General features: G+C 37.5%; 1 long non-coding RNA gene across 1 annotated transcript; it reads right to left on the reverse strand.

Annotated features, from left to right (window-relative positions):
• Nucleotides 1–1066: 1066 nt before the first annotated feature.
• On the reverse strand, nt 1067–13728 carry LOC107705372 (uncharacterized). The gene is made up of 3 exons (XR_001636063.1): nt 13640–13728; nt 10863–10993; nt 1067–1136 (listed from the first exon to the last, which is right to left on the reverse strand). It is a non-coding gene; the product is annotated as an uncharacterized LOC107705372 (long non-coding RNA).
• Nucleotides 13729–21330: the final 7602 nt, after the last annotated feature.

A 21330-nucleotide genomic window follows, 5' to 3' on the forward strand; every position in this document is an offset into this window, starting at 1 on the left:
CAGACAGTGAGCGAGAAGAATAATACTGTCCAGGCTTGCTTTTGCCCTGGAATGACAATGACCTGTCTTCCTCTGGACTGGCTATTAGGGAAAGACACACACACAGTTTCACTCTCTCCACTATTTCTCCTCCTCGATTTCTCCCTACTTCCCTCTCTCCCTCTTCAGGAACAGAGGCGTGCTTCAGGCCGGGTCTGGGAGAAGAACAGACAGGGATAGGCCTTTGAAAGAACAGTATTGTGAGGTCACATTCTTCCCAAATGCGAGCGGGAGCCAAGTCAGTAGCTGTCGGAATTACCCCATGAATCATACCCATTGTGATGCCTACTCCAAGATGAGAACATGGAAAGGAATTAGGTACGGCTAGTCGTATCAGTCCTCCAACATGGACATGTGTCCACAGCGACAGGGTGACGTTCATGCGACCGTCAATCAGAAGAATTCCTCCGCTGCCATATGTTGTTACTTAAGGGCGTGTTGCTGCAGCCAAGTGGAGTGTGCTTTTCCATACACGCCCGTCTTCCTGTCTGTGCACTTCCTCCCCTTGCCGTTACCCAGAGATCTTTGTGGTGGGTCCTGGAGTTCAGGCAATATTAGGTTGCACCTCTTAAAACATGTCAGCTTTGTGGTGAAAATTAAAGAATGGAAAAAATGATGAAACGTAATGTTTTATTGATCCTTTTCTTCAAGTTTCAACTGTTAAACACAGAGAGCGAGAGAGACATGGAAATGGAAAGACATTTCGGAGGAGGCGTGCAAGCGAGGCCATCGCCACTCACAAAGGGTGGTTTTTCGACAACTTGGATTTATTAAGCATGGCGAATTTGCATGGAAATTGTGTTACCTCCAGTGTCTGACTCACTGTTTGGTCTCAACGGCGGCACTTTGATTTAAAGGAGTGAATGCTGAGCTGGAAGTTTTCAGGGTTTTACAGTCAGACCTTTGTTTTTGCTCCTCTCCTGTTTTCACTTTCGCAAGTTCGTGTTTTGATGAGGAAAAAATGATTTTTACGAAGACCTCCAGTGGAAACATTAAAACACATGTTGAATATTAGATACACAGATACCTTGTTAGGAGGCCCCAGACTGCAGAGCGAAGCCATACCCCCTTTGAGCCGCTGTATCTTCATGGCAGGCCTGGAGAGAGAGAGATGCGAGCGAGATATGACAAATGAACTGTGTTCTGCGAGTTGAAAGAGAAATGTGTTTGTCATTTTAGTTATGGAGGATGAAAGAGGGAGAAATCAACAATGAGGAAGTGTAATCTAAACCACTTTACAATGGAAAGAGGCACGGTCTGTCCCAGGATATGGGAGAGGAGAACGAGGTTAAGGAATAATCGACTGGACCGTTCAGATTTGAAGACATATGAGCTGTATGTCCACAAAGAGCTCCGTCCTCAAGGAATCTGATGATGGATGAGCACAGTGCCAAAAAAAAAAAAAAACGTTCTGAATGAAGTAATAGTGCTCTGAACAGGAAATCACACTGGCAGGAAATCTCATGTCAGCATTCTCCACAAACCCCAAAAACACAAGAGAAGGAAGAGACAGGGTGGAAAGAAAAAGAGAAGTTAGGGATTCTCTGAACTGCTGTCTGTCAGCAGTCGAGGAAAGGACGTGGTCTATATGTGCGAGTCATTGGTGGATCCTGTGCACCATGCCTCATGTGGTCCTCCCTATCTCACTTGGAGAAAATGTACCACAAGGATGCATTACAACACGTAGACTGCACAGCTTACAGGGTGAAGACAGGTGGAGATACAGGATATCAAGAAAGGCAAAATTATTATTAGATACTAAAAGTGAAGACTAAAGGCGATTGCACACTGAGTCCGAAATTTTTGCACGTTGAAAAATAAATACGACCTCACGTTGTGTCAATCACGTTTACACGCTTCCTCTGAAACTTTCGATTTTCTGCATTTTTCGCATCCGTAGCAAGCATTTTGAGAGATGTTTTGACAATTCAGAGCCACCATACAAGCGAACGCCAAAATCCAGAATGGCGATTGCCAAATTCATCCACTTCGTCTCGCAACACAAAGCACCGTAAAGATCCTTGCACACTGAGTTCACAGACATTGGTGGTCTTCTTTTTAACATGTGGCTCTAGTATCGCTAGCAAAGCATCAAACTGAGCCACTGACATCCTGAAGTAAACTTTGAATCGCCCGTGATTGGATGGACCCAATATTTCTTTTTCTCTTTTTAAGAAGAGAGAGGACAACAAAACCATCCTCAATGCTTGAAGACTCCATTTAGTACTGTTTTGAGGATTTTTTCGCAACGGATTAATTAATACGCATCGGACTCAGTGTGCAAGGTTTCAGTGTGCAAATTTGTTGGATGACGAATACGAAAAAACGCATACGAATATTTCGGACTCAGTGTGCAAGGACCTTAAGAGATGAAAACTTCATTTGAAAACAATAATAATTAATGCAAAGTAAACAAAAAGGGTATGCAACACTTTGAAAGAAACACTACGCAATTGCGCACATGCCTATAGACTGAACACATAATAAGCATGTGCATGACGCCACCATATTCACAAATTTGTCTTTTTGTTGTTTACACACACTCAAAGTCTTTTGTAGTTTACACAATAACGGTGCTTCACGATGCCATAGAAGAACCTTTTTTGTCTAAATGGTTCCATAGAGAACCTTTAACATCTGAAGAACCTTTCTGTTTCACAAAAGGCTCTTTGTGGCGAAAGAAGGTTCTTCAGATTATAAAAAAGGTAAGAAAGAGATGGTTCTTTAAAGCTGCAGTCCATAACTTTTTTTGGTTGAAAATGATCCGAAATCAATATTTCAGCAAGTACATAACCAGCCAGTGTTCAAAACTATCGCCTTACTTTAGCCCGAATCACAACGGTTAGCTTATAATTAATTTTTCTAATTTGAGTGATACGGGTAGGTTTTCGCGGGAAATTCGAGCATGCCGCTGCATCATTACGTCACGTCTGTAAACATAAAGAAGTTAGCAAAGCGCACGACACTTACGTTACTTACATTACGTCATGTCTGTAAACATAAAGAAGTTGTCCTGGCTAGTATGCTATCACATGTGAGCTTCCTGCAGGTGGCCGATCGTTTATAGCCTTTTCTCACAGCAGCCAGAATAATTAAATGTATTATTTTGGCGGATTGTAATCCATAAAGGATTATGTCTTTATAAAACACATGTGAATAAAATAAAATTATATTCCAGTTATAAATGTGCTTCTGATTACAGATAGCCTGGGATTACAAAGATTTGTATTTTAAAGAAAACCAGTTCGAAGGGAGCATAATTTGCTTTTTGGGTTAAAAAGAATTGCTTAATATGAAATTCAAAGTGTATGACAATTTGATTTGATTAGATATTTTTTGTACAGAAATTGAAATCTACACGCTAATACACACTATACTCATAGTCACCAATGCTGATGTTGTTAACATTAATCATTTGAGAATAAAGTATAACAATAATAATAATTTGAACGGTTTGATGTGATATGAGCTAACCGATCTTTAAATTTAATCACTATTGGAAGCGAGATTTATGGTAATGCTTTTTTCCTCTCTTATTTGGGTCATATTCCAAGATGTAGGCTAGAATCTGTGATTGAAGTACAGTAAATATCCACACCGGTGCGGTAACTGACAGCCACACATACTCCTCAAAGCATTAGATTCATCCGCGCTGGAGCCGTGCCGACTCGCAACCCACGCAAGTAAGGTAATTCCGCACACAGCTGCAATTCCAGGTTTTCAAACAGAGATGGCAACAAAGAGGCAAAACTTACGGACTGCAGCTGTAAAGAACCTTTGACTGGATGGCTCTTTGTGGAGCCAACAATGGTTCTTCTATGGCATCGCTGTGAATAACCTTTTAAGCACCTATATTTTTAAGAGTGCAGAGAAGATAACTGTACTGTTTTCAAAAGTTTGCATTTCAGGCCCCCAAAATGCTGTTAATGTTTTGTAATGGAGTCTCTTATGCTCATCATGGCTGTATTTATTTGATCAAAAATACAGAAAAAACAGTAATATTTTGAAATATTATTGCAATTTCTAATATTGGTTTCCTATTTTAATATACTTTAAAATATAATTTATTTCTGTGACGCAGTGCTGAATATTCACCAGCCAGTACTCCAGTCTTCAATGTCACATGATCCTTCAGAAATCATTCTAATATGCTGACTGACCGCAAACTTTTGAATAGTAGTGTAACACAAAAGTTCTATTTTGATTAAAAAGTCTCACACATCCCAAAAAATATTAAGCAGCACAACTGTTTCCAACATTGATTATAAATTAGCATGCTGATTTATTATGAGGGTTGAAAACTATTGTGCTGCTTAATATTTTTTTGAATCCTGTTGAATACTTTGTTCTTTGATTCTTTGATTAATAAAAAGTTAAAAAGAGCATTTATTCAAAATAGAAATATTTTCTAACAATATAAGTCTTTACTATTACTTTTTATCCATTTAACACATCAAAAATTCAGCTTTGCATCACAGGAATAAATTATAAAGAATAAGGAATTAAATATAACGTATATTAAAATAGAAAACTGTTATTTTAAATTGCAATAATATTTCACAAAATTAAAAAAATGTTCTGTATTTTTGATCAAATAGATAAAGCCTCGATGAGCATAAGAAGCTTTAAAAAACAATAAAAACCTTACTGATCACAAACTTTTGAACAGCAGTGTATATATATAAATGCTATACAAATCACTCTAATAACAATGTAAATAACTCTAATCACAAAATATAAATATATAAATAAATACAAAATAAGTAATGAATACATTTATAATGCATAAATAATATATCATATTAGCAATGTATATGTGGCTTGGAAATAAATATATATATAGTCAGAACAAACAGCTAATTTTGAGTGGCTATCCATGGAAAAAGAGTAGTTGCAACATCTACCAGCAGGGACTAATGCGTTCACGGCAACCAGCCAAAAGAGGGCAACCTAAACGGTTTCCTCTGGCTTTTATGTATTTGTGCACAAACGGCTTATTGGTTTGCTTAAACTGATTAAACCTAAACTAAAACATAACATGAATGCAACAATAGTAGTAAAATTTAAAAAATCAATTTGCAAAACTATAATAACCTTGGTAAGAAAAAGAGAGAGAAAGATGAAAACAAGGGAGAGATGGAAGAGGTAGCGGGTGAGTGCGCAACAAAGCAACAAGCCCCCCCAAGTTGATTTGCTCGTTGGTGAGTAAAGCTCCCAGTCCATTAGGCCAAATAACAACCAGGTGCTGTCACTGCGGCTTTTCATGTAAGGAAGGTCTGCTCTGTTTCATGAAGAGACGCAGGAGGTCGGGAAGCGGTCCAGCCAGAGCCATAAAGAGAGTTCTCACTGCATTTAAACTCTTCTCCTCTCGTCCTGTCACCTGAGTCACTCTCCTCCGTTCCAAAAGGGCACCATACTTTCCATTTCACGTTCTGACATCAATGAGCGTTACAGTACCTCGTTCCTCTGTAAACGTGGGTGTCATCTCCCCCTGAGTGAGACCTCCCTCCATTAACCGTTCACGCTGCTTCCCACAACAGAGCACGAGGCCCCCAGGCCAGCACCAAACAAGCTTTTTCCCCCCTCTCCTCTCCGTCTGTCTCCCCCTGAACTTTTAATGAGAAGCAAGTAAAAGAGTAGGCAATGGAGGGGGAGAGGAATGTTTGACAGAAGTACAGAGGAATTTGACAAAACAACCACAGACAATATATGTGAATGACAATAAGAAACGGAACAAAGACCCTTCCGACCGAGTTCAAACGGTAGACTCTTTGCAAATGGAGGACCACCTGGACCACCTTGAGAAATCAGAGTTTGACTAACACCCAAAGACTAGGAAGATCTTGTATAAGAGTTTTCTCAAAGAATTTGTGACTTAAGCTCTGGAGAATCTAGGCTTCGACCAAAAACCACAGCAGAAAAAAGTGAAGAAAATTTCTTTTATAAGTATCCCTCCATAAGTCAAACAGAAATGACAGGACAGTCAATGCCTATCTTGGGTGTGCCTCGTACAGTAGATGCTAATGGGTAAAGCCTTTACTGTGTACACTCTGCTCATTCACATTCAGATTCACATAATCCTTCTATCAATGGGAATACATGTCAGAACAAGGAAAGAAGGCATTTATCTCTTTCTTCTGGATCTAGTTTGTCAGCCTAGGCTGCATCTCAGCGTCTTAACTTTGAAAAGCCCCATTCCAGAACGTCTTTCCACCTCCGTGTTTGCTTGTCTCTGGAAAAACACACCAAGTGGAGTGACATCCAGTGTCAATTCTCACCGTACATTCACTCAACACAAATCGACGGTCAAGAGAAGGTGGTATTAGAGTCAACCCAACCAGAAAATCCACTCGTTTAGCTTTTCTCCCCCCTGATCTGAGAACAGTCATTATCTGACACTAAAGAGCACTCAGTCATGAAAATGGCACTTCTCCGAATCAGGGACGGGTCAGGGGCACCGCGCACTGTATGACTCCTCGCATCAGTAGGAATATGTTCCTTAAGCTCGGGAATGACGGACAGCTTTGTTCATATCTAACAGTGAGACATTCAAATACCTCTAGGCTCGATTCAGGCTGGGGTGTGGCGAGTCTTAATGCTTTTTCTTGCTCAATGATTCAACCTATATTTAAAGAATTGTGTTTACCAATTTGTACTGAACCACTGAACAGAAAATTCAATGAGCAGTAAAAACATAGAATGAAAATGTTTTTGTGGCAAGGTTTATATTGTCGCATGAATGGCAAATAACACTTCTCTTTCAATCAGTCACCACATACAAAGTTGTTATTTAATCTTTAGGAAGGCAATGAGATAGAAAGTGCTTTAGAGGCATTAGACGAGGTCTGGAAAACAGGCAAAAAATAATTTACATAAACGTGCTATCACATTATTTCATGCAAATGTGAAAGAATTGGAAACACTTTACAATAAGGTTTTATATGTCAACATTAGTTGCAATACCTAACATGAACTGACAATGAGTAATACTTTAACAGTATTTATTAATCTTGGTTAATTTCTACAATACACTACTGTTTTAAAAGTTTGGGGTCAGTAAGAAGAAATTAATATGTTGTTCATTCGGTAAAGATGCATTAAATTGATTGTGAACTTTGTGTTTATCAAATAATCCTGAAAAAAATGTATGATGTTTTCCACAAAAATATTAAGCAGCAAACCCATTTTTAGCATTGACAATAATATTAAGAAATATTTTTGAGCATCAAAATAGAAAACAGTTCTTTTTAACAGTAATTATATTTCACAATACTTCTGTTTTTACTGTATTTTTGATCAAATAAATGCCTTGGCGATCATAAAAGGCTTCTTTCAGAAACATCTTAACAACCCCATACTTTTGAATAGTAGTGTATAGTATTGTGACGAGTGGGGCGGGGCCGAGAGCCGTGGGAACGGAGCGAGGCCAGTGGAGTGATTGATAATGAGCGACACCTGCACCACTCACCGGTCTCGAGTCTCACGGAGGAGCTCCGGAAGGATAAAAGGGAGGAGTGACGACAGTGTCGGACGAGAGAGGACCAGGCCTGGAGTTTATTTTGTGTTTTGTGTGTGGCAGTCGTCCGCGAGGGGCTGCCGCTTTACTTTCATTTTGTGTTTGTTTATTTGATTAAATTGTTTAAATGTTCGCCGGTTCCCGCCTCCTCCTTCCCGATCTACAAACTACGTGACAAGTATTTTTTAGCATTTTAAGTTGTACAAATTAACAGTTAGTTAATGCTGTATATTTTTTTGGGGGGGGAGGGGGGAACATATTTCTAATTTAGCATCTACCTAGTGTAATAAATGCTGCAAAAATGTGTTGCTTATCGTTGTTTCGTGATACTAAATGCATTAACTAATGTTAATAAAGAGAACCTTATTGACCAAATTTCTTCATACCTTGGCCGTGTTCATGATTTCTCCTGTCAACAAAGCACCTAACAAGACATGGTCTACTCAGAAAAACACATTCTCATGCTTTACATCAACCTAACTTTACTATGTGTTTGCTTTGCATTACGTTTACTGGACTCAGCAGGAGGCCCTAACCTAAAAGCACAAAGATTAATGACTGTGGTCCAGAGTGGTGTTACTGAGCGGCCACGGAGCAAACAGCAGACCAGCGGTGTGGGATTCCCCCCTCATAGAACACCAGATGGTGCGGCCCAGGACATGGTTTCACTTAAACGATTGTTTTCTGACTTCACATATTCTTCTACCTATATCATATTTACCCTTCAAGACTGTACTGCATTTAAGTAGATAGTCAGTTATGTTACAAAGTATATTGTAAACCATACATGTATTCAGTAGTGTGTATTCCCATAGTCATACTGTAGACTTTTTTGGAAGTGGCACTCAAAATCCATTTTGGATTTTGACACTACACTACCATTCAAAAGTTGGATCACCAAGATTTTTGTTTATGAATTTATTTTAAAGAGAGGACCTATTAAATTGATCAACGGTGACAGTAAAGACTGTCTTTTATTTATAATGTTCAAATCAATGCTGTTCTTTTCTTTAAAGATTCCTGGAAAAAAAAAAGAATCAAGGTTTCCACAAAACATTGGGAAGTACAACTGTTTTCAACATTGATAATAAGAAATATTGAGCATCAAATAAGCATATTAGAATGATTTCTGAAGCATCATGTGACACTGAAGACTGGACTGATGGCTGCAGAAAATACAGCTTCGCAATTCTATATTGGGAAATATATTACGTTTGCAGCCTTTGTGAGCATAAGAGACTTCTTTCAAAGCCATTTAAAAAATCTTACCGAGCCCAAACTTCTGAAAGCTCAAAATATCTTATATTGTGGGTTTGGTTTCATAATCAGAGAAGAGTCTTGTGACATAATCAACAATGTAATGCAGTCATTAATAACTGCGACAAATTATAATTATGCAACTGTTCCCCAGATAATGATGGTGTATTTTTCCACCTCTCAAAGATTATAGGATTATCCAGGCACTCTTGGCTTGTTCTCAACAAGGGATTTAGAGCTAAATAGATTTAGTCAATATAAAAGCTATAAAGCGCACTGATTTCTGGGAGATCCCACTCATCATAAAAGGGCCCCTAAGACTTTGCACGCACTCAGAGGATAACACTGTAGTAACGTTCTCCAAACGCTGACATCAACGTTGGAGAGGACGGTGGTGGTTAGAGTCAGTCAGCAGGGTGTGACTATAGGACGGCTGGCAATAGGTGCCCTAGAATATGCCAGGAGGAAGAGGGATTCCAAGTTCCTGTCCAGATTTCAGGGCTTGACATGACTTGGGTCTACAACACTACAGTTAAATCTTTATTTATTGAGTTTATTAAAAAGGTTTCTTCAATGAAACACTGAGAAACTATGGAAACACAGTCCAACAGAAAGTCTAAACTGTAATTTGTGTTTGCTCAGTGGTTCGAGTTGCTGGACTTTGCCATGGCTCACTTGCTGGGTTTGACGGAAGAGGGCAAATGCCTCTTTCCATTTTCCACTACAATAGACCATTTTCAAATTATAGTAGATTTGAGCAGGTAGTTCTGAAAATAAATAAATAATCTAAATGGTGTTGTACAGTAGTGCTGGGTTGAAAATAACTTTAAATAACTTCGTTTTTATGAACCAATATATATCGATTTTTAGTTTCAAAGCTTTTATGACAGCCACCATTTAAATGTTTATATTTCAAAAAACAAACTGGAGTACAGTTTAAAGTTATTATTATAAATATAATTATTATAAAACACCATATGTGCAATTTTATTTTTTGTATACAAATCATTTATTATTTTTAACCTTTAATATTGTAGTAATGTATAAATTGCCATGGATCCCTGTATACTTAACAGCATTAGTTGAGAGAGTTTTTTTTTTTTTTGTAACTGATCTACTGTAACTGATCTACATCTACAGGTGCATCTCAATAAATTAGAATGTCGTGGAAAAGTTCATTTATTTCAGTAATTCAACTCAAATTGTGAAACTCGTGTATTAAATAAATATATAAAATTGTGACATTTTTGTGTCAATACCCAGCCATAGTGTATAGTACTCGTTTTTCTTACTTAAACTATTTACACAGGATGTTTTGGACTAATTGTCAGATTAATTACTTTTCAAGTAAAGTAAAAAATATACATATTAAAAAATGCATCAAAAATGCACTTGAAAATACTTAATTAAATCCTTCAAATAACTCCATTCCTATATATATATATATATATATATGCAAACACTGGTTTACTTGTTGATTTAAGCATAAGGTTAATGGGTTTCCATACATTTTCAATCTGTGAATTGTATAAATATTAAAAATTTAATATGAATTTCCTTACATTGGACTTAAATGTAAAAATAATAAATAAATACATACATACACAAAAATATGCATACACACGCCTCATATAGAGGTTGGTAAGAAACACATTGCTTGTGTTTCTGTTTAATCACTTCTGTTTTATCTATGATTTAGCAAATTGCAGATGCTGGTTGGCAAAACATTCCTGCCATGATCATTCAAACAAGTTGCATCCAAACACAAGATTTCATCATAATTTATAGCTACAGTGCTGTAAAAATAATGACTTAAACTCCAGTTACCGTTACGTTAACTGGAATCAGCCCGACATTCGTTTGATGAAAAGAGGTCAAATGACAGTCATTCTCTGTATCCACAAGAGGACCGGTCTGTGAGCCAGAACAACATGTGGAGGAAATTCATGTTCTACGGATTCAAATCACAGCTGCAGACAGAAAGCATTTTTACAATGTACATGACAGGATAAAACCAGGCTATTTGAGATCACGATCTGAGCAGGCTTACTTTTGGTCTCTTTTGATCTTTGAAGAGCACCTGCATCTGGTGGCTCAAGGAAATCCCTTAAAAGTGACTTCTGCAGTAATGTGGAAGCAGTTGAGATTAGGCAGACCACTCTAATCTGACGATGGTTTTTCCTGTAGCGTAAACAGCAGAGAGATAGAGAGACATGCAGGTCCTCAGGACACATATGGAAGACCTAAAACATATAACAATGATTAAAATCGACCCATGCTGACAGGCAGTGAATCATCTATGGTAACTGACCACATCTGGGATGGGAGAAATCATATAAACCACCTGTACTCCATAACAATATCACTGCAATTTTTTTGCAAATGTGTTTATATCAGCATTGTGCATGAACACTGATGCACGTAGATTATAGTAGCAAGTGTTTGAAAGTATGTGAAGCCTTTAAATATACTTTCAAAATAAATCCTAGACCATTTTTTTCAGTGTAGCGAACAGTCAGCTCATTTAAATTTAACAGCAGTCTAGATAACTTTAATGATAAATAAAATTATGAATTTGAGTTAATCTGCCACCTGAAAAAGTCTGAGAACCTCTGACTTAGGTGAAGATGAGACCAAATTTTATAGCCAATTTGCGCAGGAAACGAGATGAATCCTGAAACTGTTCAGCATGTGTGAGAGTATAAAGATGCACGAAAGTTATAAAGATCAAGCACACAGTCAGCGGGGGTTTGCAGAAGAACCTTTGTTGTTTCACTTAAACAGTTTCATCCGAAATCAGGCCATGCACCGTTGGCAAATGATGAGCCTGGGCGCAGGGCAGATGGGGCTTCCTGTCTGGCATGGGCCGCGCAGGCAGGCCTGACTCATAGCTCAGGAGGAGCCGTGACTTCGAGTGTGAAGATGAGGGGAAGTGAGTGCACTGGTGGCCTGCCTCTCCACGGGGCTAAATCACTGCCCTCTAATTAACAGCAAAACGGCTCTTTCGGAGGCCCCTGGTGCTTAAACCATTATAGACACCGTCTAACACAACTAATAACTTTTGCGGTCTAGGGGGTACGCACACAACGCTTTGAGGTCTCTCTTTCTCTGTACTCAGTAAATGCTAATAACTAACAGGGACCTCCACGGGTGAACAGAAGAATGTTCACATTAAGGCTTCTTTTCCAAAAAGTGAGAATATTTTAGTGGTAAATAAATAAATAAATGAGTTTTATTTCTTTTTAAATAATTGTTAAATATTTTATAAAAAATAACAATAATATATTAAATTCTAAAATATCACTAAATTTAAATTATAATAAACTAGGATGAAATTGTTTACAAGGATAATGGACAAATATATTTTTTTATTTGACTTTCAAAATGCTGCAACAGACCAATCAAAATCAAGTATTCCAGAGAGCCTTGTAATAAGTTCCAAAGCATAACATTATGGATTTAAAGTAGCATGGTTAGAAAGGCAGCTGAATAAACTTCAGTAAACACAGACTTTAAGTGAATAAAATATTATATGTTTATTATATGTATACATGTTATAAAATATTCTATTCAAGAGAAATTTGTTGTGCTGTACGTTTCCATTTCATCCAAAGCAACAAAGTGCATTCAAGCTAAACATTTTCGTCATTATGTTCCCTTGGAATTGAACTTTTGACCTTAACGTTGTAAGCGGTATGTTCTATCGGTTGCGCTACAGAAATATTTCAATATGTGGAATATTTTAATACCAAACTCTGTTTCCGTTTACAGATGTTGTGATTTTACTCAGATATCTTCAAAGCTATTATGTGAAATAGATCCGACTAAAATTATTTGGCAGCTTGTAAGCCTGACCTATTGGAATTTCAGAGTGGCTCACAAAATCTGCATACGATAACCACAACCGACCACAGACAGGGAGAAGTCTCTCTGTATTGCAGCAGCACTTTGATTCTATCATTGTAAACAAACCTTGTAAACATGCCTCGTTGAGAAAAAAATACAAAACAGATCGACAGTTCCACAGTTTCCAGTCTGGAAGGAAAGCAAATGAGCCAATTTCCGCAAAAGCCCTGGTTATGGCTGACATAAGTCATTTGATAGATTACACAGGCCATTGAGTAAAGCCTCTACAGGCTCTGGTGCTATAAAAGCTCATGGTCACAGACATAACGGCTATGCCCATGTTTAATAAAGCTTTCCGGTTAACTTGCCCTCAGTTGCTAACATGTGGTGTATTTTTGCATCGAGTGTGTCCACCCCAAATCCTCTGCTTTTGCCCCAACTTTCTAGTCATTCTGTGTTCATATGCAGAGCCTCAGCCAACTCTGAGCTGGGTTTGAGGTGAAAGTATATCCCATTGAGCTCCATGCATGATTGCTATCTTGGCAGTGCCACAGAGCGGCATCACTGGAAATAAGATGGGGTCAAAGGCTGCCTATGATGTAGTGTTGATGTAATATGGCTCCCATTATCTCCAACAATGGCCAACAGATGAGGAATATCCTCCCTAACGTCAGAGTCAATTTGGCCTGGAGAGAACTAGTGCCACCTCCCTGCCAACTCTACACATTAAAGAATCAAATCCCTAACTGTACTGAAGACAAGTTTAGCTATTCAGACGTTAGACATGCTGTAGGTAATTTTTTGACTGTACTAAAGCATAAAAATGGCATATTACATTTACAGATATTCAGGAAACATGCTAAGATCACATACTTGTTTCTCCGAAAAACAGTACTACAGCTAGTTGTTCCATTTTGAAAATGTGCTTTCTGTGTCGGAATGTCTGTTTTTGTTTTGGTTTGTGTGATTCCACCCGCTTACAGTTTATCCCGTAATATTTCAACAACCTGGGTTACCAGTTTGCAGAAAACACAGCATACTGCAGCCATATCAGAAATTAGACATCACAAAATGTACACATATATACTACATACAAATCTCAATGGCCTGATTTTTTTTTTTTAAATGCAATTATATTATTGCTCAGCTCAGCTCTTACATATATAATTTGAATATATAAAAACTCCATCTGCGTACATATAGTATATTCTTGTGTAGGGCAATATATACTACAAATAAATTTGATTTGACAAATTTATTTTTACAATATTGTGCTACTCATGAAAAAGGTTATTGACATTATACTTTTTTTATCTAAAATGCGCAACAATATATGAAGAATTCAGATGCAAAAGCCTCTAAGTGACGTTTGATATTTTCTTCTAAAATGAGCATGTGTAGGTTCAGTAATTTCACTTTTCTTTGCCATTAAAGTAAAATAACTGAACATAAGCATAGGAGCTTAAGAAAAATGACAATTTTAGAAGAAAATTTTAGATGGCACTTACAGGCTTTTGCATCTGAACTCTTCATATTTTTTACTTTTAAAGGGGTCATATGATGCAATTTCATTTTTTCCTTTCTCTTTGGAGTGTTACAAGCTCTTGGTGCATAAAGAAGATCTGTAAAGTTGCAAAGACTAAAGTCTCAAATCCAAAGAGATATTCTTTATAAAAGTTAAGAGTCAGCCACACCTACCTAAAACGGCTCGTTCGAACATGCCCCCACATATCTACCAAATGTAATATTTACTTTTAAGTATTGTCTTCCAAAATTGCATTACTTATGTTAAAAACATAGGTAAAGGAAAATAGCATTTTATTGTGTCCATAGATACATAAATTAAATAGTAAATCAATAAAACAAATAAATTGTATATGTTTAAAAATTCTGCTGAAAAATGTGTTATTTGAAAAAGTAACTTGGATATTATGGTGCAAACGTAAACATGTTACTTGGAAAAAAAAAATTATTATGTGCATTACCTCCAACACTAGTGATTCATAATGCAATAATTGCTTCTGTGGGCTCTTGACGAGATTTCTCTAGCTCTTTTTTTTCCCTAAACTATCTCCCTAACTTGCAAAGCAAGTATTTGAAATGTCTGTATCTCCTTATGGTGCCTAGAGGCCACTGGAGAAAAGAAGCCACAGTTCCAGTCTCCCATAGCAAGCCCATGAACAGTCCATGAGGCAAGGTCCACATACCAGCAAAGGTCCTCATCAAGGACCAGACAGAAGACATGGCCTTACTCACAGCTTGCACACACAAACATGTCCCAATATGAAGACACACCCTGACCCAGTCAGTCTTCTACATTCCATCTCTGCTGGGTGAAGTCTGACATGTCTCCAAGCATCTGACAGAAATTTCAGACTTAGCGGGGTTATTTGCATAATAAAGTGCCTTGATCAATCAAAACAAGCTACTACGTAACCGATATGAAACAATTAAAAGTGAGTCAGTTTTCTGCACTTTGAATATTATATATTCACTCTTGGCAAGAGTTCTATATGCTTATTTGGCCATGTGAGACTGCTTTACATTTTAAAGTGAGTACACAACCACAACAATCCTTTTAGAAGTAAGACCTCCTGGAAAAACGTCTCCTGGAAAACTTCTATCCAAAAGCATTGGTAATGGTATGGATAGCTCTGAGGAGAAGCAGAACAAACATGTATTTTCATTGGCACACTGTGCACATTGTGTGGGGCATGCAACTCTACAGACCCCAGGCGATTGAAGTTTCATCCAGAAAATGATGTCTTTGGTTAAATGTGGCATTCTGTATGACTGTTAAACAGTTGTATCCCTACACTGCGGAGATCCCAATATCAAAAACTGATGCTGTAAAAGACATTTATGGGTTCGATCGTCTCAATTTAAAATCATGAAACCTGAAATCATGGAAATGTACAATCTTTAATGTCTAAAAGTCATAATTTATCTGCTAGTAGTTGTAGATAACACTGGGATGGTTATACATTTGTGCAATTAAAGGAACAGTGTATCCAAAAATTAAAATTCCATCATTACATACTCACCCTTACTGGTCATCATTATTAGCTCCTTTTTTTCTTCTGTGGAGTGAACAATTAGCACCTTTATTTAGTTTTTTTTTCTATTAACATTGAGAAAATGTCATAGAAGTGTTCCATGTAACTTGCATCCCATATTCCATTCATCATTATTAGCTCCTTTTTTTCTTCTGTGGAGTGAACAATTAGCACCTTTATTTAGTTTTTTTTTCATTAACATTGAGAAAATGTCATAGAAGTGTTCCATGTAACTTGCATCCCATATTCCAAGTCATAGTTTTGTGTGAGGAACAGACCAAAATTTCAAAAATCTAAATTCTGTCATCATTTACCTAATTTCACTGCAAACTTATATGCATTTCTTTCTTCTGTAGAACATAAGATATTTTAAAGAAAGTTGGTAACCAAGCAGTTTTGATTCCCATTGACTTTTATTATATGGACAAACAATACAATGAAAGAAGATGGGTTTGTTAACACCATTCTTCAAAATATCCTCGGTGATTATTTACTGATCATCTTGAGAGAGTCAGCGAAATTGACAAATCAGTCCGATTTATAAAGGAATCATTCAGTTCACTGAAAAGAACCGGTGAACGACTCATTCAAAAGTGAACGTTCATTTATGCAGTTCAATCTAGTCAAGCAAATAAGGCAAATTGCTTATGTTTCTCATTTGTTAGCCACTTTGGATGAAAGTATCTGTTAAACACATGAATGTAAATGTTTAAAGACAAACTCAACTCTCAAACAGATTCATGATCAAAAGGAAAATTTGGCATTGACTACAAAAAAATTAAAGACTGTATTATCTTGAGGCACTCACTCGAATCGCCAGGCATTCCATGACTTGCATTTCGGATAAAGAAATATTTTAGCGAGGAGGGGGAGCACCCGAGATTTGACTGAAACATCATCCCCTCGTTCAGGTTGTTCATGAAGCTCAGCAGCCTGTTTTCAATATTGTTGTAGCACAGTTGCCAAGAACAGGAACACACCTGTGTAAATACACAGCACGCTTTCTCCCTCTCACTCCCTCTCCTGAGCGCAGATGAAGAACTCTTGGCGCTATGAGGCAGCCGGTTCTTCAGTCTTTATTCTCCTCACTGTCAGTACTGTTAGGCTTGGCGATTAGCATAGATCCATCTCACTTCAGGGCATTGTCTGACCAGACAGCAGCATATCTGCTCCGATCCAGAGGCCCAGCGTACTGTACCGCATGAAACCACTTTGAATCTAAAGTATTTCACTCCATCAATCTGCTCTTCAAGAATTTCAGCAATTGAGCACGTCAGAGAACATGTCTGGGCCTCCTTATCTCATGATGAAGTCTTAGGGCTTAAAGAGATAGTTCACACAGAAATGAAACTTCTGTCAGCATTTATTCACCCTCATGTCGTTTCCAAAACCATATGATTTTCATTCTTCCATAGTACGTAAAACATACAGTATATCATTAGCAGAAGGTCAAAGCAGTTTTTTTCCATACAAGGAAAGTGAATGGTGACTACAACTGTTAAACATGATTTTCAACTTAAATTTGACTGTACACAAAGCTATCACAGACTTGAAATATAGTCAAATTGATTGAAAGTGGTCTTTTTGGCAACCATTTGTCACCACTGACATTCACTGTATGGAAGAGAGCAAGCAGCTTGGACACTTGATAAAGTAGTGTTGTCAAAACTGTACAAAGCCGATACTGAAATGTCAAAAATATGATGATACCAGGCATTGCCTTATACCATGTATTTTTGTGTGAACATTGTAAAGAGCTTCACAGGTTTCTAATTACATATTTTTTGAAGTGTTGAGCACTGTAGCCAATCACAGACTTGTCTGTTGAGCATGTGAATGCAATGGCCAATTTAAATTAGACACAATACCACTCAAAACACTGACGTTTTTGGTTACAGCGAGTTCATTACGTTCGGCACGCTTCATTGATTATGACAAGTTTTTGCAAGAGTGAGCTCACACTAAACTGAAGTGATTGACAACTTCAGTGATTATCACCCATTCAAAGTAAGAATAAAAGTCATATTTTACATGTTGCTAAGCACACAAAGCAAAACTTTGGGAGTGACAAATGTACGTCAAAATAGATATGTGAAGGCTAAATGCTAATGTTTTGTTAATGTATTTAATTACTATTACCATTAATAATTAGCACATTTAATATTTCTTATTTTCAAATAGTCACATAAAATAGCAAAAAATAGTAGTACAAAAGCTGTCACTGGGGCGGTACCCTTTCAAAAGTTATTAATATGTACAATTTGGGCACTAACATCTACCTTTAAGGTATCAATATGCACCTTTAGGAGTAAATAAGGTACAAAGGTCTACTTTTTGAAAATGTACTGCCCTAGTGACAACTTGCATATCTTTTTCCTGAGAGTGTAGTTCCAATTGTTTTTACTATGTTACCCTCAAATTTAATACTGGAGTACTGGTAACTACTGAAATGCTGGTATTGTAACAACATCAGAAGATAGAAAGTCATATGGGTTTGGAACGACAGTGAGTAAGAGATGACTAACTCTTTAAAAATAGTCAAAAATACGTTAAGTATCCCTCTGAGCATAGCAGAACATTTCAAGAACATCCACGGTTGGTTGAAAGAGGAGCTAGTGGAAGTGGTTGCCAGTTCTACTCATGTCAACAACATTTGTAACTAAATGTAGAATCCATAACCTTCTCAGCTGCGCAGTGGGGCCTCTCAGTCTGAATGACATAACCCTGTTTGCCTGTAAACCAGGAGAAGGAGAAACAGAATTGTTATAATGACTGTATTGGTGGCCCTCTCTGCCTCAGAGTAGGGTTTTGGCTGAAACACTAGGCCGCGTTGGAGGGCCAGCGAGCATTAGTGGTTCCAGTAAAGTGCTCTGGGAGCCAGTTTGTTTCGTATCTGACTTCCCTCTCCTTCTTTCTTGTTCTTTTCCTTGCAGGCTTGCTGTTCGCTGATGGGGAATAAATTGAGGGGTTTTTTTTATTTATTTACGACTTTTTTTATACAAAGGCAGCCTGGTCCAGAGTTTTATAATGGAGGTGAGGTACAGGCTCGCCCATGTCACACCACCAGACCTCTGTAAAATTTTACAGTATCCCACCATGTATCCATGGAAATCTGGTTTCAGTGACGCAAGGCTCATGAGAACATTATTTACTAACATGATTGCATGGAGGTGGTCTAAGTTACATTGGACTAATCACAGGGACAGTTCCTCCAAAGAAGGGTTCTTCCTAGGGTTAAGTGCCTCACTTAAGAAGACAACAACATTTGAACAAGGCAGCAATCTCAGTCACTTTAAATGAAGCACACTTACTTGTAAACTAGCACAAAAACTGTAACAAATTAAGGACTTGAAAACACAGGGGAAAAAATTATAGCTGCTAAACAAGAAAAGTCCAAGACTATAAATAAAATAAATAAACTAAATGAATACATTTAAAATAAATAAACTAAAAATCTATCATTTTACATAATATTCAAAAACTGGACATTTATTTTCTGATTTGCTAAAAAATTATTTAACATGCTCAATTAAATATCCAACATCAACAGATATAAAATAAAATAAAAACTCTAGTATCTGTTTAAGTCTGATAACCCATATACAGTACCTTGCATATATAAATTAAAAAAACTGTAAATAATTTGATATTTATCTCAATCAACTTGACGCCACAGAAAGAGCAACCAAGAGAGCAGCAAAGTTCAATTTAACTTGTCGCTGTTAAGACAGAAGCTTGGATTTACACAGAGAAAACTGCTTTCGTGCCTGTTAGGAAACATTTTAGTGATCATTTTAAACATGACTTAAAGTTCCCATTGACTTCATCTAATTTTGATGGCACATGCCATAACAAAATCTCCATCTTCCTCACTAAAGATCTCACTCTTAACCATGTTCATTCCCTCTCATCTCCACTTTCCCCACTCTCTTTTCTTTACCCATCTGGCTTTTATAAGAGCCAGACCCCTATGGAAGCATATTAAAGCAACACAACACAAACGGCAGGAGAGGTAAATGGAAGGTAGTGAAGTCTTTTGAACCTCTGTTACATTATAACCCTCCTAAACGCATCCAGCTGGCCAAAGTTCAGGGAAGACATAAAAGGAGCTTTTGCGTGTTACCTTGGAGAATGATAATAGCCAAGTACCACTAAAACTACTGAGACACTTCACAATCAAAGGAATGACTCCCCACACTTATTAATGGCTGCTAATGGGAAGTCTATATGAAGGAAAGCTCTATGTGAAAGGATGTCCATCTCATAACACGGTCAACAGCCATCGTAAAGGAGAGGAAATTTTCTGTGAAAGCGATTAAACCCAATTAAACCAGGTCAATTAAATTTCCTAAGAACAGGATTTGTACTCATTTCACATGACAAGGTCATCAATGTCATTTTGATGACAGTACAGAGGCTACAAGTAAAAAGGATCATGTCAGCCGCATGAAGCCCAGAGTTCGAGATTGCAGATGTAGTATCTATATCTTTATTCTCACACACTGCAAAACCACAGATCTGTTTGCATTAGCTTTGAGAATGTTGAAACCTCTAGTCTTCTACCATATGGTCTGGTTTGGGATGTCTGCTCGGAAAGACAAAAAGAAAGATTAAAACAGAAAGGGGAGAGCAAGACCATTTGCATGTTGTTAGTGTGATGATAGACTCTATCGATGGTGAGTCTTTGCACGTATTGTGTGTGTGTGTTTGTGCATCAGTGTATGCAGTTTATGTTTGGGTCATGTGTTTTCTGTGGTTCCAGTGTGGCGCTTCTACCACATGCAGTAAATATGAGCTTGTGGTGGGACTGCAGGGTTTGAGGAATGCTGTCATGTGGTAGGGCCACTAACCACCATTGACAAGAGAGTCAGACGTCTTTCGTCATCACTGCTGGCCAGTGACATATGAGGGACATGGAGAGTCTCTATATGGACAATGACTGGATCAATTTAATGCATCCTTGCCGATTAGAAGCATTAATTTCTTTAAAAAAATTGGACTTACTGAGCCCAGAATTTTGAATGGTAGTATATATAAAAAATTATAAATATTATTATTTTTCATATAAAAAATATCTATCCATCCACATACCAACCGTTCCTGCAAGGACCTTTGGTTGGGTCTCAATCATAAACATTAGCTTAAAAAAGGCACTTCTTCTAGTACAAAAAACACTTGTTTCTTACTTTGGGATCCATCAGAAGAATTTACAGAGCTGTAGGTGCTACACGCAGCCAGGAACAACACAAGATTTGATAAACCTCCCACCATTTAACTGTTATCATAGTTATTCTGGTCGTTGGCAACATTAGCATTAAACTGATTAGTTTCAATAAAAGCTCTTTTTCATAGTATATCAAAGTCAGAATTTAATTCCTTGTGATACAATCCTCTTTTAAAGGAACACACATAGAAATGCATTCCCCAAACTGATATTTTCCAGAAGTGGAGAAAAATATATTTCTAATTTAACAACCAACGCTGATTAGCGGTTGGTCCCAGATGAATGTTTCCACAGACACAACATCCAGAGATGGATGTGAATGGAAAAAAGGTGGGAATGAAAGAAAACATAAGGGGGAAAGGGGGGATTCGTAACCAATGCCAAATACAACG

The sequence above is a fragment of the Sinocyclocheilus rhinocerous genome, unplaced genomic scaffold, assembly GCF_001515625.1.
Source record: "Sinocyclocheilus rhinocerous isolate Xijiao unplaced genomic scaffold, SAMN03320098_v1.1 scaffold564, whole genome shotgun sequence".
Classification (NCBI taxonomy): Eukaryota; Metazoa; Chordata; class Actinopteri; order Cypriniformes; family Cyprinidae; genus Sinocyclocheilus; species Sinocyclocheilus rhinocerous.